This window comes from Apteryx mantelli, chromosome 7 (genome assembly GCF_036417845.1).
Source record: "Apteryx mantelli isolate bAptMan1 chromosome 7, bAptMan1.hap1, whole genome shotgun sequence".
Lineage (NCBI taxonomy): Eukaryota > Metazoa > Chordata > Aves > Apterygiformes > Apterygidae > Apteryx > Apteryx mantelli.
The window spans coordinates 4,606,543-4,632,249 of NC_089984.1; the positions used below are offsets into that span (position 1 = coordinate 4,606,543).

The window sequence follows — 25,707 nt, forward strand, 5'->3', positions numbered from 1 at the left end:
ATTTTTATGTTCTTCATCAAACACCTTAAACATCTTTCAACCTACTGCAGTGTATTTTCCTTTCAGGATACAAAAATCTTTTTCATGGAAAAACCCTGCTTTATCTCCTTTACCAACCTCTTTTCTCCACAGATGACTGTGAAATGCAGGCAGGACCTGGCACTTCTTTGGTGGCAAGGGCCAAGCTCACTGTTTGGAGGGCAGCAGGACTGAGCTCACTGAATGAGTATTAATGGGTAGGGACGCCACTGCTGACCATAATGAGCTTCATGAGCTATTACCATTGCCCTTTTACTGCCTTCTAGCTAGATTTTAATTAACTATTGCAAAATGTATTTTCTTCTTATACTGCCTCCTGTTTCCTTTGCTAAACTTCTTCCATTTGTACAGACATCTGACTGCCCCTCATTTATCTTTTTGTCTTCCTTCAAAATTAATATTCATAAATCAGAAATCAAATCTGTAATAACTCATTTCCATTACAATGGATACAGCCCTTTCATATTTGCCCTTCTCATCCACATGCCTATATATCTTACTTTCTCTTTTCTTTGTATACTTGATTTTGTCCCTTGAAACATAATTTTAAAACTTCTTTGGAAGACTGCTTGCTCTCTGACAAGTTATTTCAAATGTAAGCCAGCTAAGTCTTGCCTTCAAATCTGTTCTAGGCTCCTGCAAAGCCAGCCCTCCCCTCCTGCCGCCCACCACCTCCCAGGTGAATATTACCACTCACAGTCTGTTTTGCTCCTCTCCCCGCTCCCTTTTTCCCCCCGGAGGAGCACAGGTCTTCTAGCACCACTTCACTTCCTCCTGCTCTGAGACAAGCCGCTAGCAAAACCCCCTCTGGCAAATTTAAGCTAGAGTGCACACAGAGAGCACCAAGCAGCTGAACAGAGGGTGGAAAATCAGGTGATTTCCATAGCGTAGCTCAGGCTGTTTTATACCCGACGGCAAGCTCTGGTTTCATCTGTTGGGTCTGCACTCCGTCTGCACCAGAGCTCCTCACTAAGTGGACGCTACTTACTTTCCCTACGAGGATGGAAGTGTTTCCTATCTGGAAGGCTGTAGAAGAAAAACAAACAACTGCGTAGCCCTCAGTAAATCTCTTGGAAAACTATAGGTTGGGGCAAATAAATAAACGCCACAGAAATAAGATGAACAAAATGCTTTAAAAAAAATTGCTACAGCTTCCCTTAAAATAGAAACTATCCATCCTAAACAGGCACAGAACATACGTAACCCTTGCTATTATTTTCGCGCTAAATATTTGTCACATTCCTATCGAGACATCCTCTCCCAAGGAAAGAGCGTCTTCCAAAGTTTCAAGGAAAGCATAAATGTATTTGAAAAGAAAAATCAAAGGCCATAACCTGTCTGAAATATTCCTCTAGTCTATGCATCCCTCCACTTTCTACCAGAGCATAAGACGTGTAAGGACTACTTGCCTCTCCACCAGGCAGTGTAGCCAACATGAAAGTGTGTATAACTCTAATGGGCCTATCACCAGCACTATATAATGGTCTTAAAAAGCCTTTCCAAAACGTTTTTGCCTTGCCAAATAGTGAAAATTCAACAAAGAAGAAATCGAGGCTTCTATTTATTGAAATAAAAATTAGGTCCTTTTTATAAGATACATCAACTGGGTAAGAGTTTGTCATTAAACATCTTCCTATGAACAGACAGAGTACAAGAGTGCACCCTAGTCTGAAGATAATTTCTGCCACTGCTATTAAATCATGATTTGCTGAAGTGATGCATTTTCTTTTAATTAAAACAGAATTACATAAATGAACCCTTCTCTCTGATATCCCAAACGATTTAATCATCTAAAAAAAGAAACTTGAATACTGTAATTATTTGCTTGGGGGGGGGGGGGGGGGGCAGAAGTCCAAAAATGGATGTGGGAGCTATGCAAAACCTGAGAGAACAGCTGTGAGATTTAAAGTTGCATTTGTCAGGCTGCGTCATCTTCAGCAGTGCACTAGAAAAGCGGGGCCAGGGTAGCGGTAAACTCTATCCTTGGGCCAAACACAACACTTGGGGAGGCAGTCCACGAGCGTGTTGTGGGGTTCTCCTGATTAACTTGGCCTGCCCAAGTGGTACAACACTATGCTGCTCTAAAGAAACCCACCTTCTACCATGGGGAACTTCCTACACAAATTTGCTTTCCTCCAACTCCTGTAAAACTGGAGGCTGAGCCTTCTTCAGGTCTGCTCTCGGACTCAAGGAGGAGGATGGAAAGTGGGAGGTAAAGGAAACCTGCAGAAGATGGAAAGTGGGAGGTAAAGGAAACCTGCATCCTCCACGGGGTTGCTCCCAGGACATAACCTGGCTTTGCAAGGGGAGACCGAGTTGTTTACATCTCTGGTGGTTGAAAGAAAGAGCAAAAGTGCTGGTAGTGTCTTTTAATGCTAGGGTACTATAGCCATAACCAGGCAGCAAGTACTTAAGTTGTGTTTGTACTTTGATTCAAACAACTGAGAACCTCACTTGTAGGAGAACTACAAAGGCTAAGGCAAAAATTCCAGCATAAAAACCACCAAGGCAATAAGTAACAGGCAATAAGTCACCTAAAAACCACCAGGGCCCTAAAGCAATAGGAATCCAGTGCAATCGCAGTGTAAACAATCAACTGCAAAAAATGGCCGGAGTTCACATTTCTCCCTAGGCTTTCACATCTGGGGAGTCATGGAGTATACATATTGTTAAGGCAAATATTTTTAGAAGTCTTAACTTCTATTATTGACATTAATTCTTGCATTTGTTTGTTAAAGAAGATGTGTTAGAATGGGTTCTATCTTTATTTAATCTGCTCGAATTTCCTTTGCAAGGTAAGCACAGAAATCCATTAATTGAAGAAACCTGATTTGTTGGAAACTATTTTTAAAAAAATTTTTTTAACAGATAAAACTGGTTTAAAACAGACAAAAATGACAAGAAATGAAAACAAGTGTTTAAAAAATATGTATCTGTAAATGCCAAAACTCAGATTTTAATTTAGTGCAGAATACCTGTCTTTCCCATTTCGCAAATCAGTTGCAGAATTTCCAGCTTTGATTACAGCCTCAAAGAGGAATTTGGTAGTTATTCTCTTAGGAAGCAAAAGTGTATCATACCTCTCTGATGTCTTATTGCATAACTAAAAATCCCAACTTTATGGGAGTATAATTAAATAACATCAGCAGCAAAAATCCCCTTTACCAAAAGAAATGATTTCATTAGCAGCGAGCGACACTTGGGCTGTGTTGAATATGAAAGAGGTAAGCCCTGTTAAAGTGTTTTGCATAGGAAATTAAAACACCAAAAAACGCAGTTACCATTTTTCCTCTGGGAAATGGTTTAGCAGAAATGACCTTCCCCACAATTTCTTTTACCAATACTGAACTCCATAACGTGGATCTTTCTTACTGGAGGCCCAAACTTTTGTCTTAAGAGGATACATGGCTGTCTTAGCTGCTGAAAAAGATGGCTGGAAACGTTACACATATGTAAAAACGGGGAGATGACATGAATGATGTCCCGCTGTGTTAGAATGTGAAAAAATGTACCAAATACTGAGCTCTTCTTATGGACTGTGCAAGTCTTGTGGTTAAGCGACCACAGCTTCTGCCTGCTCAGGTCTTTTACAAACACAACTAACAAGGTCAATAGGTGAGCGAGAAGGCGGCTAACGGGTTGCCCACTATAAAATAAAGTTCATAAATGAAAAACTCAGATTGAAATTTTTGGCTTTTACTGAACTGCAACAAGAAGGAGCCTCCAGGAAAGAAACCCCTGAATCGAACCTGGGCTTGAGCAGACCAGTTGCTGCATGGTCTCTCTTGGAGCTGAAAGGTTTGTACCTGAGGCCCCACGCGAGGGTAGTACCAGTGACCGCTGGCACCAGCATTCGATATCAAAATTGTAAACAAGGAAGATGTGCATATGAAATATGTTATAGTTATCAACTCTATTTTAGGCCTTTAATAGAGCCCCAGGAGGAGGACGTTTGCTTTCTGAAGACAGCACAGGTTAACGTGTTGGATCTAGTAACGGCCAAGGTCTCAAACAAAATAACCCAAGCAGACACCCGAGTACGTTCCCCACAGTTAGAGCAAGCTGACTGCAGCATGGGGTGGTGGTGCAGAAACAGCACCAGCGTTACAGGAGCACACAGGGACCGCGGCTGTAAGAGATGGTTGTTAGGAGCTACACAGAAAATCGCATACAGTTTGGCTCTAGGCCCCTAAAGAGGGGTCATAACTTCTCCCGAGATCCACAGGTTTGGTTTTGGCAGCCTTTCAGGGGCAGAGTTAGGAGCCACGGCACACTGCCCAGGACAGCGGGCAGCCTGAGCAGCCAACAAGTACCTGTAGGGCAAGGGCAAAGCACTTCATATGTTTAAACAACTCTCCACGCAGCTCTGCAACATGTGCTTCCTTACTCAGCTGCTAGCCAGGCACAGAGGGAGGGGAAAAAACAGCCTGGGAAGTCTCTACTACATCAAGGGATAACTCCCATATCGCCAGGCTCTGGAGGGCTCTTCCCAGTGGAGGGGAAGACTGGAGAAGAGACCTCTGATCTCTGCTCAGAGCTGTGGAAACACTGTCCGTCCAGGAGGGACTTGGCAAAATACAGAATTAGTCTTGATGCCAGATACCAGATGCCAAGCCTATACCCAAAGCGGATGCCTTTTAGGTTACATTATCCTGTTTCCCTTTTGCTTTCTCTTTCTTTACACCAGATCTTGAGTTTTGAATCTTGAGAAGATAATTCCATCAGCAGCGTAGATTGGTGATCAGGGCGAGAGAGGAAGAGCCAAGTATTTCAAGCCCAGAAGAGAAGAGCGCGCTGGTCGGGTGCCACAAAAGGTAGCAGCACTCCCCTTGAGCAGTCCTTCAAGAGGTGGCAACTGCCGCTGGAGGGGAGCATAAGGCCATAAATCCCCGTTATGTGTGCTCAAGACCAGAAACGATAGCTAGCCCATGAAAGAACTCTGGACGAAGGACACCTAATTTGGGGATCTGGTATCAGTCCAACATCACTACATTTTCTTCTGTCAAGAAGAAAATGCTTCTGGGAAGGTGCCGTGATGGCCTTCAGCATCCTGGAGAGCCGCAGGCTTGAAGAGAGTCTCCAATAAATGCTGAAAGCTGACAGCTGAGCATGACCATAGTTTGGAGCTCTGTACCTAACCCCCGTTTCATTCCCGGCACCTGACACCCAGAAGTCTCTGCACATCCCGTGGGATATTATCAGCTTACTAATCTCTTCTGCATCTGGACGAGCTGCAGCCCGTGGGGAGGCATGCAGGAGGTACTGCTGTTCGGGGCTGGCGCCATACCTTCTGCAATATCAGCCAAGAGGAGAACCACTGGATAGGGCAGTGATCAGCGTCCGAGGGATAAGCCTGGTGCGTTTTGTTCTCTAGGACTCTGTCTAATACCCCCAAACTACCCTGATTTCATGACTTATTACCTTATGCATGGCAGAATTGCACTCGAATCCCATTTGGTTCCCCCAGCACCACACGCGCACAGTAATTACCCCGTGCCAGAAAAAGCAATTCGTTATTTTAAAGGCCTTTCTGCTGTTTGAGACCGATCTGCGCGGCTTGTTTTTTAAACCAAGCAGGCATCCCATTTGTCTCTTGATTTCCCCAAAGATAATAACAATTGTGAGAGTTTGGACAGAGTCACAGCCTGAATGAAACGGAAGCTTCAAGACAGGCAGGAGAGAACACTTCTATAATTTAATCCTTATTCCAACATGGTCTCAGGCATTCAACATGAAAAATTAAAATAAAATACTCACCAACAACACTAAATTAGAGAAGTTAACACTAGCCTACAGGAAATTGTTCCTTGTAATTTCTAGTAAAGAATTTACTAAGTACACTAAATGTCAACATCGAGAAACAATTTTCTTGATTTACTGAAACCATAAAGTTGTCTACATGTAGTTCAAAGGGGTTTTGCCTTCTGCCGTCCCTCCCCTTCCTTAACCTACATAGTAAAATAATTATTCATTAGTAGGTCTTTATGGATTAGACCAGCAAACAGTGGGTCTGAAACAGTTTTATGAATTAAAACTCAGCTTCCTGTTTGAGGCTTTAAATTTTCTTTCATCTTGGAGTTCCTAGACAGAATAACATGCAATGAATTTAACAGACTTTGAGGGAAGAGAATGCAGCAGAGAGGGAAGCAACGAGGAAAGAAGAGAAGAGGGGCTTATATGATTCAGTCCTCTTGTTGCATTAACAAAGCTGGAGACCGAGTTAAATATTTATCTGCAGGACAGGTGTATGAAGAGCAAAATTACACCGTGCTCGTGTCTTAAGCCACAGAGCAAAAAAGCGAGTTCATCCCTGTGCTCATTTAGATCCTGGCCTTACTGCTGAGACTTGCAGTAAAGGTACTACTTGCAACAGGAATACACGGTAAGTAGGACATACCTAAACAACATTAAAATCTTAAAACATCTGGATTGTAGTGAGCTGTCAAGACATATTACATGAAATTGTTTGCACTGCTAGGAACGTTGCGACTATTGTTAGCAATGCTTTACCTTTATGCAGCATTTTTCAAACAAGAGCAATGTAATTTGACTCTGCAGGACCCGAGGTCCAAAGAAATGAAGTGATGTGCACCCAGCACCCACACTGGGCCAGCGCTGGCTGAGCTGGGAACCGAGACCAGTCCAAAGCCCTGCCCAGTGCCTCATGCCACCCCATCCATTAATAATCACCTGCAATAATTCATTCTCTTGGCGCTTCTTAAAGCCTCTCGCTCTGAAGCAAGAATGGCTTTGTAATTCAAGATGCAACTTGATAAGAAGCAGGTTCTTCCCCGCTCCCAAAATAAATATTCAGCTTCGAGAAAGAACTGTTTTAAAGAATACAGCTCCTGAACCATATTTTGCAGTACAAAAACAGGCAGGTGGAATGAGAAAAACACTTAGAAAAAATACCACGGGCACAAAATATTGTGTTACATCTCCCATAACTGTTTGTGCAGCATTCGGCTGCTTTTTGTAACTAAGACAATGCAAAAATAAACTCAATTGGAATAAAAAAATTGGAATCTGGCTCTCTAAAAACCAGACATCCTTGCAGAATGCCTCCATGATTACCGAAAGGCATGTTCTGCTGCGAAGCAACACAGACGTTCCTCCGTATCTATCAAAGACCATACTTTGTGGTTCACAGGTGCAAAAATAAATAGACTGAATACCTGTTAAATTCTAATGCCAATGAATTGTGCAGTACAGAATAAGTCACAGTGCTTTGAATTCTTTATTATGTCAAAGGAGTTGGAAGTCTCACTCCAAGGACTGCACTGTGTTTGTCATTTGTCGGTAGCATTATGAAGCCCTCACCCCCCTTTTCTTTTTTTTTTTTTACTTAGTTGTTATTGCTCAAAATATGCACAAAATAAGTGAAGTAACTTATTTAAAATGGTTACTCTGCTCAAACAGTTGTGATCACTCTGGGGCTGGAAATCAGGCTGCTGCTTCTCCTTGTTTACTGGCATGATACGTGTCTGCACAAACAAGGAGGAAGGCAAAGCAACGGCATGGAGATCTTAATGGCCCCAAATGCTCAAGCAAACCAACGGAAACAGGAGGATGCCGTGCGCAAGATAAGTTGGTTGGGGTGAAAAAAAACACCCCCTAATCGAGCCCATGGGCTTGTTAAGGTTTGGTTGTAGCAGCCAGGGAGAGAACCAGGCTTGCCAACACATCTTCCCCCCAGATTTTCTTCTGGTGCACAAGCATCTACTTGCAATGCCACTGTCTCATTACGTTACAAGCTCTGACAGAGACTATTCCTTAATCAACGTCTAAGGATGCTATCATTGTCCCATGACTTTGTTCATACCGGTAATTAAACAAGCTAAACACATCCAACATACTAAACCCAGACAGAAGCCTGGAACCTATATATAAACCTCACTGCTCATGCCGTTTCATCTCGTCTCACTCATCTATCTCCTCCATACCAGCAAAGGCTTTTCCATCTTCATTCAAATAAAATTTTCAAGACTTGGATTCAACCAGAAATGTTGATCTTTTTTCCGATTCCCCAGCCTGCAAAACCTGAATGCTTAGGATTTCTCAGATTCACCCCAAAGTATGAATATTCACGTTAACATTCTTTTCGACTTGGCAGGAGATATCCAAGTTGGGAGGCTTATGACATTGCATGTCAAGCCACCAAAGTGGATCTGTAACACAAGAGGCGACCAAAGGTGTCTAGAAAAGCAATTAGATGCATTTCTATACCGCAGACCCTTCTTCCCTGGGTTACACACTGGTACCGACTCTCTTGTTCATATGTACGTGCTGACAAGGAACTCTGAACAGCACAAAGGAACAGAAAGGAAAGGGCTCTAAGCTCTATAACACTCTGAATCTGACCCATCATTTTAAGCTTCTCCTTAAAAAAAAACAGTTTTTGCTATTTCTCGGCCTATACTGGAGAGTCCAAAATTCGTAGAAAAGTAGAGAAAAAAAATAAGGAAAAAAAAAAGAAGGAAGGCAGTTAAAGATTATTTTTTATCTCAACTGTCAAAGCATGCAGCAAGGGACCTGGAAAACCGCGTATCACATCTCAGTCTCTCCCATATCTTGTCTCTCGCATCCCTACCCCCCGATTTGAGGCAGTCTGCAGACGACGTCGCTTTGTGCGTTTGAGCATTACTCATCTCTGGAGGTACGTTCAGACAAACAGATATGCAGCAAAAGCCCCTTTCTAGGCTAAATCCCTCAATACCTTATCTTCACCAGCTTTCCAGCAACACGAAGATGTTTCCGCACTCATCCTTCCAGGCTTAGAAGGAAATTCGGAGGGACTCTACAGCGGACGGAAGAGGCTTATTCAGGCTTTGGGAGGCAGCAGCCCCGAGGCTGGGGGTTTGGGCACAGGGGTGGGGGGGAGGATCTTCCCCAAAGGGGCTGCAGACGGGAATAAAATATTTGAGAAATGTCTTACCCTTTCAGGCCAGTCCTCTCTTTGCCATACTGAAGACAAACTGAATCCGTGCTAACTTTAAAATGTATAATACCACCACCAGATGTGTCACTGAACTTCGGTGAAGACGTGACGACATCTCTCCATTTCCATTCAATCCCGAATGGTTTTAAATAGTGTCTGTTTAGCACTGCAAACACTTTTCATGTTATGTAAGCAAACAATTATATATCCAATTTACACCTCAAAAGCACACGCTTTCATAAATTCCTGAGTACTTCACATTGTTTCTATGATACTTTTTACACGCAGCTATTACTGAAAAACACTTGAACTGACCAGTTTCCACTGCACTGTACTAACAAAATACCCTATGTGGCTATATGATACTCTGGGTTTTCAAATTCACGTTGCCACCTGTGGACAAGCTGGTGTTACTATTGTTTACCGCGGTTAATTTTCTCGGTGCAAGAGACCTTAAAGCTAAGACAACGGAAGAAAGGCAGCGGCAGATGCCACCTTCCGAGCCACCTTCTTCACCTAACAGTCATTTAGCATGAGAAATAACTTCGAGGAGCTACAAGAAGATCCAGCCCAAAACTATTAGAGCATGAGAAAATAATCTGTCCACCCTTATAATCTGGTAAATTCAAGACAATAATATGCAAGTACTAAGCGGCAATTTCGTCGGCAATTACAGGCAAGACATCGAACACAGGCGAGAGAAGCCATCGAACGCTGCATTTCCAATACACTGAGCGGCACACAAAAGCAGGACTAAATCAGGGAGCAGAAAAGCTGACTTGCAAGAAAAGCAACCTTGCGAGAACGCTGCTCCCGTTTCAGGAAAAAACTTAAGCTCTATTTGATTCGAGACAAATCAATCCAGCCAATACTCAGCTCTGAGAAACTGCGCCCAAAATACTCAAGTCAGTCCAAGGATTATCTCAGTCTCCATCAAGGTAAACAATCCAGCAGCGCTTTTAAATCCCAATCAAAGGGGAGAACCGATAGAAAACGAGACACGTGCAATGGGAATGAAAGAGAACAGAGTTACTCAGATATAATCCCGTTAGACTGCAGCTACCACATTTTCAGGTGCCACATTTTCTTGGAGCAGCTGTATTTTATTTCAATGCATATATATATACAGCTCCTAGACCTAGGCACTTGATCTCCTACTTTGGTAAAAATTATTCCTGCGTTCCAACGTAGAATGGTGCTATATAATGTATTTGTAAATTAAAACTGTTACGATAATGGAAACTGCACTTCTAATATGTCCTCATTTGTTTCAGCCATCTTTGGGAGGGTAAAGCGCACGTATCATTAATTTTCTCAAAATAAAGTTAACTTAAGTTTCCCCACATGAAAATATCAATTTTGATGAATCCATGCATCCTTGGGGGGGGGGGGAATCAAATATTTCAAAAAGCAGTAATAAAGAGAAATTCCAATGATTCTCTTGAAAGCGCTCCTATACTTTTAAAATAACTGAAAAGCTTGCTTTTATAAAGTCCTGGAAGTCAAGGAGCCCGTAGACACAGACACACATCTTGTGCATCGTTCTGAGATACCTCCTGCACTGTGACAAGGTACAAAGCCAAATCCTTTCCTCTGTTAGAGGCACTTGCACACGAGTATCTCTGCGAGGGTGACACGCAGACGCGTGCGGTGTTGTGACAATACTGACAACTGTATCTGTGGGACAACTATCTCCACTGTGAGAATTACCCGGGGAAGATGAAAATGAGGTTAGACCTTGGACTGCTGACTGCAAAAAGAAGTTCTCATCCGAGAAGCAAAGAGGCTACAACTAGCAGATACTACTTGTTCTGTCTTGTTGTGGCTTAAAATTGAGGCGTTAGGGGCAGACCTTCTCAGGCCAATGCTAACACATAACAAAACGTGGAGGAGCAAACGAGGAGCTGAGAGGTCTGCACAACACTAAAGCCTCTTCCAACGGTAGCCGCTAAAGGAGCAAACTGGCGTACGGGAATACACGGAGAAAAAGGAAGGAAAATTCTTTTCCTGGCTCTCCCAAAGAGCCTACAACTCACTGAGCGCTAACCTCTCTCCTGCATTTACCTACGTCCTAAACGTAACCATCTGGCCTTTGTATCTTTTGATACTATTATTACATATAGTTCTTTGGAGTAAGTCTTCCTAGGTATGTGATACTTTCTTTACATTAACTCATGTGACCATAAGCACCTGTAAGAAGGCAAAAGTTTCATAGCTCCTCCCTTGTTTAAATCTCAAACATCAATAATAAAACGTTTCGATATAAGTGAAAATCTGCAATGACTTACTTGCACTTCAAGATTTGATGCCAAGTAATACAAATGCTTCTATGATATGCCAAATCCCCTATCCGCTGGAAAATTAAGAAGAATAATACAAAGCTGCAGATCTATACAAATTCATTTTCCATATCCCTCATTTACAGCTAAGCTGCAAAAAGTGCTAACTGATCCCAGGTGCCCACTCGGGCAGCAAACACCTGTGAGCAGAGCCAGCCCTGGTTGTCTGTGCCTTTGCTTGTGCCACCACACAACTGCGAGAGACGACGAGATCTCTCCTCCGGGGAATATAATTTTGGAACAAATTCACTTTGAGGTGGAAATGCCCAGTGCCGAGACGCAATTCAACCAGAGCTTAAGTTGCAGAGTCTATAAAATCATCTATAACTGTATCTTGAACAGGGAAAATAAATTTATGGACATACACAGGGGAGACAAATCATGGAGATAAGTATCATATATAAATCACAGGCTACAAAATTACCGCATCAGAGATCCATGATTAATCTTACTCTCCTGTTTAGGACAGAAATACTGATACATCCAGGGAGTCTCTGCAAGAGTATGAGAGTCAGACGTGCCCTTCTAGAGTGACTGCCCTGATCGTCCCACCTTAGAGCAATGCTGCTCTGCGCCGCGGTGCCGACCCAAAAACTGGACTCCTGCAGGATGCAACCAGGACCTCCAGGAGCGCTGCGGCTGTCCCGGCTGCTGAGGGCAAGGCCCTTCACGGGGCCTCGCTAGAGCTGGGCTGCCCTAAATGCCCCGGGACGTGTCGGGCTGACGTCGGGTCCCCGGTACCAACCGTTTTGCCCTGCAACACGCTCTGTCCGTGCCCCTTGCTGCCGCCCCCTCAGGGGAAAGCCCCGGCGGGCCCTCGCTCAGCCAGGGCAGGGCAGCGAGGCTGCTCCAAGCAGCTTTGATTTGCTCCGCTGCAAAGATAAAACACATCTTAAAAACCTCTCCTAGAAGCACACTTGGAGAAGTACAGAATAGAGTTTTCTTAAAAACTACCATTTCCTTAATGGGCTAAGAAATAGGATTGCTGAGCGATACGCGTGACAACTACCAGTGAAGGAAGAGCGAGAGAACTAAATACGCATTTAAATTAGTTTCTCAGATTGCTACCAAGCACCAGCACGCGCAGCGAAGAAACCAGGAAGCTTGTGCCGAAGTTTTGCCACATTTTAAAGAAGATGTTTCGATTTTCAGCTGCATTTCTCAAAGAGGCCAACACCATACAACTGCCTTTTTTGTCCTTCCCCTAAAAAACTTGGATAGGGGTATCAAAGTTATCAGGACACTAGTAACTTCACAAAAGGCAGCAGCCAGATAGAGGAGCGCAATTGCTGAGCATCCCCACAGGGGACGGGCCGTGGGTCACGCTCCACGTTTACTAGACGGGAGAAAGTCCACCTCGGAGGTGGTCCCAACTCGCCAGGAGCAGAGATGCACCATAGCTGGTGCCAGGTGACCCGGAGCCCCGCTGGGAGACACGAGGCCGTAAGGAAACGGGGCCTCGTTCCTTCTGCTACAGGAGCACGATTGAAAGGTCGAGCATCGTTTCCGCAGTTCAGCTACCAAGCTGATCTCGCCACGGGAAAGTACTTTTATCTAGACCATATTAAAGATCACTAAACAGACAAACATCTGATGCGCTGATAACTTCATGCCATAAATCTCACCTGCAATAAAACAGGCAGGCTTTTATAGAGGAATGTCACATAGTTGGTTTTGTGGTCAAAGCCTGACATTTGCCTTGCCAGACACTACATTAAAACCTGAAATTCTCACAGAGGATATATTTTTTCCCCTCCCTAGTGAGTGTGGAAAGCAGCATTTAGCTCTAGGAGCACCCATGAAATTATTTTAAGACATGTTGTACCAGCTAGTGCATAGCAGCACCAGCCAGTCATTCCTACAGTCGTGTTTTCCCTTAGTCTGATTTCATTTGCAGGACCTCTAGAGGGCACTGAATAAAAGAAAATAAAGCAACAGAAATAGACATAAATGTTAAATACAGTTTGAAATTTGGGATCTCCTCTAATTATTTCTTCATATTGAAAACCTTTGCGGTAATTCTATGGATTAATGCAATGGGATTTTGCTTGCCCCAAATCCCACGCTCTCTTGCGGACCTTTTTTGTTAGAAATACGAAATGCATTACCAGACTTTACAGCAGTGCGGTTCCCCAGTGATTTAGGTTTTTCCCCCCACCAGCAGAAACCACTTTCTTGTACCTCTGCTAAAATATGCAGCAGGTCTTCTCATTTCCAAGGTGCTCACAGGCAAACAAAAGCCCCCTCGCCCCAGTAGAAAGTCCCACCAAGGTAAGAAAAAGGCAAAATACACTTGAGTAGAGCTGACCTTTCCACCAACACATGACAGTACTATATTAATGTGGACATTAAGGTCAAAACAGCCAGGAACTATTGCAGAAAGTAGCCACTCGGACAATTCCTTTTTGATTTTTTTAATGCATGTTCTGAACACGGGATCAGGCGCACTGCTAATAACTTCATTACACATTTGAGCATGACATATACAACCAACCCACTACCAGTGGAATATGCAAAATCCAGGATAAGACTTGTGTTAGGCACAGCTACCGAACGGTCAGAAAATAGAAATATTACAGCATACTTTGTCTCACCTTACATCGTAGGAATGTCAATCAGTAGGGCATAAGCCCACTATGTAAAATTTCAGCTAGGCTTTAGTAACTTTTTATGGCTTTATAAATCCTGTGCAGCTCTGAAATTGGCTATGCAATCACCACGGGCAGAGCTGTGCTCAGCTCAACTTAATGCTCTCTTTATTTCTGGAGCGCAGAATAGATCTGCAAGTGCAACTAAAACATTGAGAACTGAGCGCAACAAAGTAATGTTTGGAAATTTTCATGTTCAAACTTGATGTCAGGGCCCTGAGGGCACTAAGAGACCTCTTCATGGCCCCGACCAGCCTCACGTGGAGCCTCCCCTCACATCCCCGGCTCAGGGGCTCCGTTTCAGCTCAGCCCGGCACAGTGAGCCCCTGCCCCAAGTGCTGTTGTAAGCACACATATAGCAGAGCCCCTGCCCGGCCACGAGCCCCTTGATCTGGGCTCCTTTTTTTAACCCTGTTTGTGATTTCTTATCTTCTTCTGCCCCTGCAATTTTGTGTGCGTGAGCCCCTTTCCACCAGTTTTTCCTAGCGTATGAATTCCCTTATATTTTAAACAGCTAGAGAACCAACTGCTGCTTTTGTGATTCACATGTTTGAAGATACAGACTTACATGAACTCCTGAGGCTTTCTTCATACTCCAGTAGAGCTTGCCGCAAGGTGTCCTCCTAGAGAAAAGGAAAATTGGGAAGATGTTATTCTTGCTCGCGCAACAGAACACAACTGTATGGTTTTTTTGATTCATTCCCCACTGTCCTGTTCTGAAAGCCATCGCAGCTGGGTCTGTTTACATATATTCCCTCACCTTCTTTTCAGGCTCCAGATAAGGTGTGCCAGCCTGTTCACTTAATGTATTTGTGTGATGGGAGAAAAAACGCACATTGGCAACCCAGAACTTAAGCTAGGAAAAAGTGCACAAGGGGCAAAAGATAGAGACTCTGCAAGAAGCCTTTCATCACTGACTTCTCCTCAGACAGCCCCCGCAAAATCCAAACCCTGAACCTCGGCTCACATCAGTTTTTGAAGACCGGCACCTTTTGTCTTCCTAATCTTCTAAAAGTGTCAGACATAAAGGCAAGCAGCAACTTGGGCTATTTTCTCTTGTCACCGAGCTTTCTTGTATGTAGTGAGTTCAGGTGACATTATCTGATGTGTATAATCAAGATGCTTTTTCAGAAATGTCATTAATTTAGTGATATAAAACAGACAATAAAAGAAAAATACGCATTGAAGGACTACCATGTGCGTGAGAGGACTGTTTTGGTGGATAAGGTTAATTTCCAAGATTTCAGTTATTCAGGTCAAAGACCTGCTTAAAAAGCAGAGAAAATTGGATTCCACCTTATTAGTTTCAAAACCATCTAAACTACGTTTTTCTCAAACTTCCTAGCAATAAAACCTGCAAACCTTGCACACATCCCCAAAAGCAGATGGATATGTGTAAGGCTTGTTAGCAGCTGTCTGGGAAAAAAATTCAGGCCCAAAGCTACATGTCAGTTTAAGGTAATTGAAAAAGTGGTTAGAAAAGAATACATTATGCAACCCTACAGCAGCAATTAAGTATTCTACAACTAAAGAAATACAACGGTCATGCATATGTAACTTCTCCAATCAAGCGCTTTGGGACATATCCTCATTATTTTCCCTGACAATCCCCTAGAAGGGGATCTGCAACCTACTGACCGCGTTATCAGAAAGCACCGAGCATCAGGCTGGATGGGAGAAGTTTGACACCATCTTCATCATCAAAACATGACAATCATGGATTACAGTGAGAAGCACATAGTTAAATTTATGAAGACGGATCATTGTAGCTATTCGGAACCAGAAGGGACTGTTATTTCTGTAGTTTACATCAAGTAGAGTATAAAAAAACCCCAAACCACTACCACCAAAACCGCACCAGTGGTCCATTTCAGTATGACATTGATCCCTACAGTCCAAAAGCAGAAGCCCTGAACCTTGCTTATATTTGCATGTCATCTGATACATAATATAAATAAATAACTTGCACACAAACATATATTAACTATCAATAGGCATCACAAATGTGATGAGCACGATACACATTTGCAATTATAAATTGTATACAGTGTTATTCTGTTTTTTGGGCTTTTTTTTCCTTCTTCTCGAGTACTAGGCTCTGGCCAGGAAGGCCATGCTGCCTGGCAGCAGGAAGGTGCAATTTAATGGATTGTCTACAACATTCAGAGCACCATTTCTGTTCTTTAAAGAAAAGAGTCACAAGAAGCTTTCTCCAAGGAGAAAGCCCCTTTCGGTGACTGTACTCTACCCGTGGACTTCTCCTTCCTGTACAAGGAAAGGGATAAGTCGAAGTACAAAGGTAGGGAGAAGTCACAAGTGAAAATAAGAGATAGGAACAAACAAGAAGGAATCGAGCACGATTCAAAAAAGCTAGCTCAAAAAGGGGCAAGAAGGAGAGACACGTGTGGCAAGGCCTTGCAATAGCAGCTTTGGGTCAAAACGACCCCGGGCAGGTCACAACCATTATCACGGCTTCATCAGTCAGTAAAGATGCCCAGAGCTGAACACACCTACAGAGTGACGTGGCGTACACAGTGACCTGTAATTAAGGGGTGTACGCCATGTGGTTTGAGGATGAAAGCGCTGCTAGTTCAGGACCTCTCGGAAGCCGTATTTTTGTCCTTTAAAGGTAAAATTGGTTGCACGGCACTCTTCACAGGACCCGAATTACACTTCCATCCTGCAGGAGGTTGCTCCTGTTTTACTATGCAGCCTTTCTACTGATTTCTCAGTGGCAGGTAAGTGCTCTTCAAAAAGATTAAATCGAAGCCCATCCTTCAAACAGCTTGAGGAATTCTTCCCTCCCAACCACAAAGAATAAAAAAAAAGAGGAGGGGGTGAGAAGTTGAATCCCTGATTTAAGCAGGAAGACCAACGCAGTCCTGACTAATGAATCACCGCTAGGTTTCCTCATTATGGACATGGTAGGTATCAAACGCCATCTAAATCCCATCCAGGTTGAGCTCTTAAAACAAGCGCAGCACTGTTAGGGAGATGAAAGCGGAGATCTAAACCTCAAAGTCAGGCCGAGGTGCCGGCGCAGCACCCGGCCCTTCCCAGCGGCCATCGGAGATGCAATGCTACTGCAAAAGGGAAGAGGAGAGGGAAGTGTTAGAGGCACAATTAAGAGGGCTTCTACTGGTGCATAATCTAAATTACTTCCTTGCTTACAAAAAAATCTTTTGCTACTGCCTCCCTCGGGGCTTTTAGGCTGCAGCAAAATAAACAAGTTGCCTAGGCGGCATTAAAGCGCCCCCTGCAAGCGGACGGAAAGAAGTAGCCATAAAAGCAGCAGAAGACAGTAATTGAATACAAACTAAGAGAAGCTGAAATCTTTGAAGAAATGTCCTGCTTTTGGGTTGCTCCTCCGGGAATAATCCAAGCGCTGTGCTGAAATTCATTCCAGAATTAACATTACAAAGATTTTCAGTGCAACAAAAGGAGTAAATATAAAAGGCCATGTCTCAAAGACATAATTCTGTGCAAAAACACAAACAGACTAAATTATGGCTCATTACAAAATATTATTAGTGTAAGTGCTTCCAGCTGAAAGCACTGGGAGCTCACAGGTTTTGCTTCATCTGCCTTCCCCCTCTCAGCCATTCTTACTATACGATTTATCTTGTGAAGGCAGGATTTGGAAAAAGGAGAAGGGAAAAGGTCTGTTAGCAAGAGCGAATATATAAGCAGATAGAAATCTGCCTAAAAATAATGATTCAAAATCATTCCTACGATTCAAAATAAAAACATTCATATAATTCAAGATTAAAACGTTTAGCCCAAAACTTTCTAAAAACAATCCCAAATCTATTGTCTGTTTTCTTCTCATTCATTAGCAAGCACCTGTACAAACTCCTGGCCAGAAGACGGCAGTTAACGCTCATTAAAAATAAAAAAATCTGGAAAAGACAAGCTAACATTATGGGAACAGGGTAAAGTATAATTCCCTCCCAGTACTACTGTCTTAAAACTTTAATTAAAGCAAAGTGAACGTCTGTCTTCAAACGCTGTGATCTATGGCCAAAAGCAAAAACCTGGTATACGTTCAAAATTACGTGCGCCTCTGCGTACGACAGCGCAATCTGGTGATGTTTCCTACATCACCACTGGGATAAAGCATTAAGAAAATCTGAACCTGGCTACATTTTGGCCTATTGGCCTCCCTTTGTCGGTCACCCTTCCACTTCAGCTCTTCTTCTGGGCAGCAGCAGCTTTTCCCCCCCATCTCAGCCACCCAGATACTCTTTCACTTCTCATGCTCGGTGCTGGTTTTGGTAGTTTAAGACAAACGCGGGGTCAAAGCTTCTGTTTTAATGAGCTCAAAATAGAGGAACCACCAGGCTGCCAGGGACTTCAAGAGGTCACCACGTCCACTTCCTGCGCCAAGACATGACCAGCTCTTTCCCCGTAGGTGTCTGTCTAACATCTCTGGAGAGACCCTTAATTTTGGCTATTCCACTATGGTCCCAAGCAACCTGTTTGTCACCCCAGTTGTTCATCCCTCCCCACCTCGATGCCTTATAAGACCATTCCTTATTGCAATTTACACCCATGAAGGTCACACTATCCATTTTGGACAAGAAGAATAATTTCTCCTCCTCTTTGAAATAGTTCTCCGTGCAGCAGAAGGCTGTTTTCAGATCGCCACTCTTTTGTCCTTTCTTCACAATAAATAATCTCACTTTGGCTTGTCACTACAGGTCATATTCTTCTAGACCTCTGGTTGTTTTTACCGCTCTCTTCTGACTCCCTCCCAGCCGGCCCACAGCTTTCTTGAAATGCGCTGCCTGCATCAGGACGCGGCCTCCAGCTAAGCTCCTACTGCCTCTGCATAAAGAAGAACGATTACTTTGTACTTCTTGCAGGTTGCGCTTGGCACATACATCACATGGCTGCATTTGCCTTGATTTTTTCCCCCCATCACAACGGCACTGTTAATTCATACCCAGCTTTTTTCCTTCAGTAACCCCTCATTTCTCTTCCAACGTAATTCCTACCTGTTCTTCAACTTGCATTACTCTAAGGGGAGGATTTTTACTGAACAACTGCCTCAATCATTTCTGCATTTAGTATATATAGCTTTTAAAGGAAAAAAAAAACCAAACCCCACGCACCTATCTTTCTCATCACAAGTGCTACAAATGTACCGAATTGGCATTGTTATAGTCAGCCCTCCTTTAGGGTTAATATGAGAAAATCTTTCCAAAAACAAGAGAAGCAAGGTAATGTGATCACTGCCTGATTCCAGATTCACCCCAGGTGATTCCCCCCATCCACCCTGCTTTCAGGCAGAAATAACCCCCTCTCCCCCAAAGCAGCACCTGGCATGGCCCAACGTCTTTATTAGGCTGATTGTGCTTTAACAAGGCTGAGGTGTATTTAAAGCACTGCTGCACAAGGAGCTGGCTTTTTTAGAATGAGCTTTTATTCTTCCCCTATTTTTTCCTTCAACAAGAAAATAGAGGATAATTGAAAGAAAACATTATTGTAAAGCAACAGAAAGGAAGAGAACAGATCCGGCACCCAAATTAAGGCACTTCACAATTTTAAAGTACAAGAATTGAAATCAGTCGCATTCAGATTTCTGTTCTCATTTTGTCGTAAGTTAGATATTGTTTTTGTACCAGAAGCCACGCGGGAGAGCCTAGGCGCCAGATGGCAAGCGGCGAGGAACAAGTACGAAGCACTGCACGCAAGAACAAGAAGTCAAGTGTGCAGACGCAGCACGGGGACGAGCTGGCTGAGCACGCAACGGAAAGACTTGGCGGGGGGACGGGGACTACACCAGATCACAGCTAAATACTGCAATGGGATTTCCAGAACCAGCCGGGAGGAATAACACTGCCAAAGCCCAGGAGGAAAAGCCTGGCTCTGCTCTGGACTGGTGTTTCCCAGCTAGACAACCGGTCCGGTTTGGACGCGGCACTTCCGTACGCAGGCCGAGGGGAGACTATAGGAACGAGAACACCGAGAGCGTTGAGATTTGTAAAATACAATCGTTGAGTAAAGGCTGCAAGAATAGCAAGTGAAGATGAAATAACAACCATCGCAGTCATTAAGGTGTGTTATAAAGAGAAATTCCTTATAAAGGCAGTTTAGTGCCACTAGCACAAAATCCACTATGTCGACCTTCTAAATACAAGAGAACCCGCAAGCGTGATAAGCGACTAAAGTTGAATTTACCTATTGGAACTACCAAAAAACCACAGCCTATCTACAGCGTGCTATAAAACTGTAATACCACTTCCAATGAAATATTCATTTCTGTCAACATCAAGATGAATAAACAGTGCAACTTTCCTGTTTCATCAGTTCCTGCCCTCTCTCTCCAAGCAGGTATTCTTTATAGACAAATCCGTTTTAGTCTCTAGTTATAGTCTGGTTTTGTTTTAATTTTTTAAATTGGTCCGACAGAGCTCGGTTGCCATTTCCCCTGTCTTTACAAGGGAAAACAGCTCCTACTGGTCCCTCTTAGCCCAGGACACGCAGATAACCATGCGCCTGGCTATTTTAAGCAAGCCAATTTGCTTTCCTTTTCAATAGTCTTTACGTAAGCTCTGGCTTATTCGGTACTCCCAGGGGTCCTGCTAAAGCCGATGGCAGACGAGCAAGGGAGAACCAGGGACGTGGCAGAGCAGCAGGAAGCCAGCGGCGGGGTTGGGATGATGGCGGCAGCGTTGCCGGCTCCAAAAAATAGTTAGGAACCAACAACCTCCATCCAAGAGCCTGCTGCAGGAGACAACTTCTATGCGTTTGAGTTCGGATCCTGTCCTACTGAGGAGCAGTGATCCTGCATTTCTTTATCCCAAGGATGTAAGAAAACTGAATACAATTGATGCAGGTTTTAATGCTTTGTTCGGTTATAGTTGTAAAATCGCTGTCTGTCATAAAAATCAGTGTTATATATCACAGCAGAGCCTTCCAACAGGGCTAGCACAAATATGGAAAACATCATTTTCTAATTGGGATATGCTGAATGAGAGGTTAAATTAAGGATGTACCTATTCGGTTCAGCTCGCTACCATGTGCCTAGTTGGAAAGACCCTGATGTTGAGGCCTGCAACATCGTGGAGGTTTTTCTTCTTGCATAATTTGCTTGTGATGACTTGTTTTCCATTAAACCTTGCGCTCCCAAGGCTACCAGCCTAGCTGGATCCTAGCTCCAATCCTAGTGGAAGACAAGCAGCACAGCTTTAACGAGCTGCATACAGCAGTAAGCAGTTACGCATTTTAAATAGGTGTTTCAAATGCTTTGATACCAACTTTTTTATTGACGATAACTAACCTAGAAGGTGAGGATACTCTTACAACAACTAGACGCAGATGGCCTTGAGAGAGATTCTGAAATCACGAGCGTACGGTGCAGTTTCTGTGCACAGACAATAACACTGACCGTTTCCATAGCACGAGTAGTTTTTGAGCTAATGTCACTTCAGAAGGAAGCTGAACTTGTAGAGCAGAGTTCCTCCATGGCTTTATACTCTGGGAATATTACGCTACCCTTAGAAACCTCTAGCTCTGTTAGATTAATTTCACATGGCTACTGCTTGGTGTCTGACAGGTTTATAATCACAGAATGCAGCTAAAAGAAGGAACTTGACAATCTACTTAGTATAGATCCACAGGTAAACAATAAAACGCATTTTTTTAAAAAGGAAGCTTAATATTGCTATGATAATTATTAGTCCTTTTTTTCCTCCCTGTTATTTGCCTGTATATGAATCTCCCTAATTTAGAAGTCATTTCATAAACCCATTAGCTATTTACGAGAATCATTTACTTACCATTCTGCGAATGCTAAATTTGATTCTCTCGTTTTACATCTTGTGCCATTATTCACATCAGTGCAAAGCAAGCAAAGGCGCCGACGTGCGTTCACTGCCAACGAGGAACAGCCTCTCCTCCTAGCAAGGCACCTCGCCGCTTGGTCTGTTCCCGTCCCCTTCGTTCTCACATCCTTCACAGCCACGTTCCCTAGCAAGCCGCTCACCTCGAGCACCCGTTCCTGATTTTTCTCTTGAATATTCAGCAACCTCTGCTTCCTTGCAGCTGGAGCAACCCAGCAGACCTTCACCAGGCTGGAAGGCCCAGGGGGAGCAGAACCACCTCTCCCATCCCGTCCCTTCCCAGCTGCTCTCAGGCCATGGACATTTATAGCCCTGCCCCAATGGGCTTGCTGGCGCCGGCCCCTGGCTCGAGGCCGCCTGCGTGCCCTTTCCTGCAGAGCTGTCCAAGCGCGTCTCCCCTTCTGCCACAGCCCTCACCCACTCTTTGGAAGGCGAAAGGTTTTGAGGAACGGGACCCACTGCGTGGATGGAAACTGAATGCTGAATTATCATAGCTTCATTCTGTCTCCTGATCAATCTGTTAGTTGATGCTTAAAACATTTCCATTGCTACATTTTACCCTTTAGTTGTATTCATTTATTTATTTATTCAAAGGCAGAAGATAAGCTATTTTTAACTTAGATATAGTGAAAAACTGCCAGGAGACTTTAGTGCCCTTTGAGAGGTGTTGCTTTGATCCTGAAAGTCACTGTAAACTACCAAAAAGGAGAGTGGAAATTTTAACTTCCTAAAATCAATTAGATACTCTTAGCATATGTTTGAACTCCAAACTCTCCATATAGCTGATATTAAAATTCAAATTTAAAACTTTTCCACTGGAACCTAGGTAGTACTTTAAAGACTGTATCACCCATTACAACTGGATACTACATTTAAAATATTCAGATGTTAAAATTTTTTTTCTTTTTTCGAATTTTACTTATAGGAAAAACAAATAATAGTATATGGAAATTATCACCAGGAGAACAAGCCAATTCCTGACACAATGAATCTGACTCTCTGATTTACCTCTGAGCGCTGTTTGGACCACAATAAAGATGCACTATTGCAAGTGCTCTAATTAGGAGGCCTCATGCCACAATCTGATCATTAAAGGCTGATCTGAGTTTAGAATTTGAAGGCAACGTAGTCCCCCATACGCTGGTTTATGCTTGCAAAATAGTATGTTGGTAGAGCAGAACTGTTTGTCCACAGAAAACATGGAAGCAGCAGCTACAGGGGTTTCAATGCAGTTTACACAGCAGAAGCAAAATTAAGATATATTTCATCTCATTCCCCCCAAAGTTTAGCTGCTGAAGCAGGTCTTGATAGTTGTTTTCCTCTAATCTCAATGTAACTGCTTGAGCTTTGCTTGCTTTTAAAGGGCTACGCGTTGGTCCATCCTCCAGGCAGCACAGGAGAATAAGACACTCTCTCACGCCGTAGCACTGTTTCTGTACGCAGAATGAAAGCGGTTTCACCACATCGCTACGTGCTGGAAGGATGAGCTTTGTAGCTAAAGTTAAAAAGCTTAGCACGAGGAGGAGGAAGGCATACACTGCCCCTCGACACCAGGGTGGAACGGGGAGGGGGACTGTTCATGCTTTAAGGCAATTAATTGCTGCATATACCGAAGACTGCTTAAATAAAGTGGGGGGTACAAGTGCTTAAGGCAGCAAATCTTAGAACCACAGTGAAGTAATTAAGTATATTAGCTTGCTTTGAGGCTAGTTTTCCCACAAAAAGTAGCGAGAAAATGCCTGTTTTAAAATCAGCCTTCCCTTTACTTTTTTGATGAGATGCCTTCATCACAACACGTAGTGCAACCCTACGTGAGGGTGCGGGGATAGCATGGATATGGACAGTCATTTTCCTCCTGTTTCCTAAGCCATATTGCTGGAAAATCAAACAGAGAGTGGGGGGGGGGGGCCCAAAACTGCCCACGCGACCCTGAAGAACTAGTGACCCCAAGGAGGAACCTTCTGTTTTAAGATGCAGCAGCAGGGGTCTCGCTGGAGGAGCGATGCACTTCTCTAGAGGACAGGAACGACTCATTCAGCATATTACTCAATCAAGAAATGAATTACTGCTCTCCCGAACTCGGCATTTGACTCGGCTGTCACATCTAGTGCATAGCATTTATTAAAAGTCAGTGGGCTGTTTCACCCTGCTGACTTGCAGGTCTCAGACTGAAGGAGATGATTTTGGCTTTGCCTTGATGTTTAGGATGGAGGCTTGCCAATCATCTTAAAGCAGATGAATATATATGTATTCTATAGGCTCTTCTGTTTATTTAGTAAAAAGTTTTGGGGTGGGGGGTGCGACAGAGACTGGATATATAAAAGCAGGGCTATGTCCCAGGAGGACCTATCACGTATCTAGCAGATGTACTAAGGTTCTTCTTTTCTGTCATTAAAAGCAGTTTGAAGACAAGGTCTAATAAGGAATGGGCAAGTTCCAGTAAAAGTTCAGGACTACCTTTGGAATTAATTTGGGGTACGATCTCCTCAACACCTGTCCTTATGGAAAGCTACACAAGGTGGCTTTGGCACCAGAGCCTGGGGTCACTCACTCCGTGATGGGACAAGACGCAGGACACAGCATCAAAACACACCATCATGCTGCAGCAAACAACGTGTAAGTGGTCTGACAGGAGGCTCCAGAAGCTTCTGAAGATGGAGCTGCATCTCTGAAGGATTTGTCTGAAGAAAGTTCATGAGAAGTTTCAGTATTGCAGGCCGGGCATGATTACAGCAGCAGGTGAGGGAGTTAAATGCCTGTTTCGGGAGCAAATCAGAGCATGGGGAAAGGGTTATCAACCATTTGATCCAATCTGCTGCCTTGTTAAAGCAACACTATGCATTGCTGAGAAAGATGAAAGGTTAGGACTCCTGTCATTCCATACCTATCGTTTTGGAAAGATCATGTCCAAAGTCTTCTGAGATGCAAGAAAAATGGTATGTGCTGTCTCAGATTGAGCTTGAATGGGAACCATTTCTAGTACAGAAAGGGCTGTATATGCTTAGAGAGTGTGTAACACTAATAACAAAATACCAGGAATATATTGTCAGAGCTCTATCCATGTAAGGATTAAACTTCTGTCAAATAGTCCAACGAAGGCAAACTCTGGTTGAAAAAGCAGGGTTGGCAGTGACCATAAAAAATTCAGAAGCAGTGGATCTTATACAGTTCGTATGATTTTGAACAGTGACATTTAATAAAATACCCCGTATGAGTGTCAGAAGCATGGGATAAACTGGGAAGCCTCTAAATAAAAAGTGTTATCTGCCCAGAACAGCAATGGTGAGCACAACAATTTGTCCAGTAATCCCAAAATGAGATCTGATAATGGCAACATGGGGAATAAGACGGTACGCAGCTTGTTCAGTGGGGCGACACTGCCACAACACACGAACCTTATGAGCTGAATCGAAGTCAGAAGTGTCGTTCCCTTAAGGCACGGTAAGTCTTGGTGCTGAAGGCTCTTATGTGACTGTGAAGCTTTAGGTGTCATTCTTATGCATGGACATTTTCAATAGTGATGCCTATGCCAACACTGCTGAATGTCTCAATACAAATGATGGACCTGTTCAAACCTCAGGGGATCAGCAGTGTCAGGAAGGTCAGGATCTTGCGTTTCTCCCCTCGTCTCCATGTCATGCCAGACTCTGAAACTTTCCTCTAGGGTTTCTACTGTGTCTGCCTGCACAAAAGAATACAGAGCTCCTCACAAACTTCTCCTCTGGATCCTCTGCTGCCATGCTCCTAGGTTAAAAATACCATTAAATTGAAGCCATGATCAGTGTGTGCCAGAGCACTCAGTGAGCCTGGTTATGCCAATAATAAAATTCTAAAGATTGGTAGAAGATTTGGAAGAAGTTTAGGCTAAACTAGGAACAAGGAGGGCAGGCAGCTGG

General features: G+C 43.5%; 1 long non-coding RNA gene across 1 annotated transcript in view; it reads right to left on the reverse strand.

Annotated features, from left to right (window-relative positions):
- Positions 1 to 25,707, reverse strand: part of LOC106493075 (uncharacterized) — a 185,321-nt gene that overhangs the window by 34,225 nt on the left and 125,389 nt on the right. Inside the window, exon 4 of the long non-coding RNA XR_010884683.1 lies at positions 14,533 to 14,587. This is a non-coding gene — a long non-coding RNA (uncharacterized lncRNA). The remainder of the gene's footprint in view (positions 1 to 14,532; positions 14,588 to 25,707) is intronic.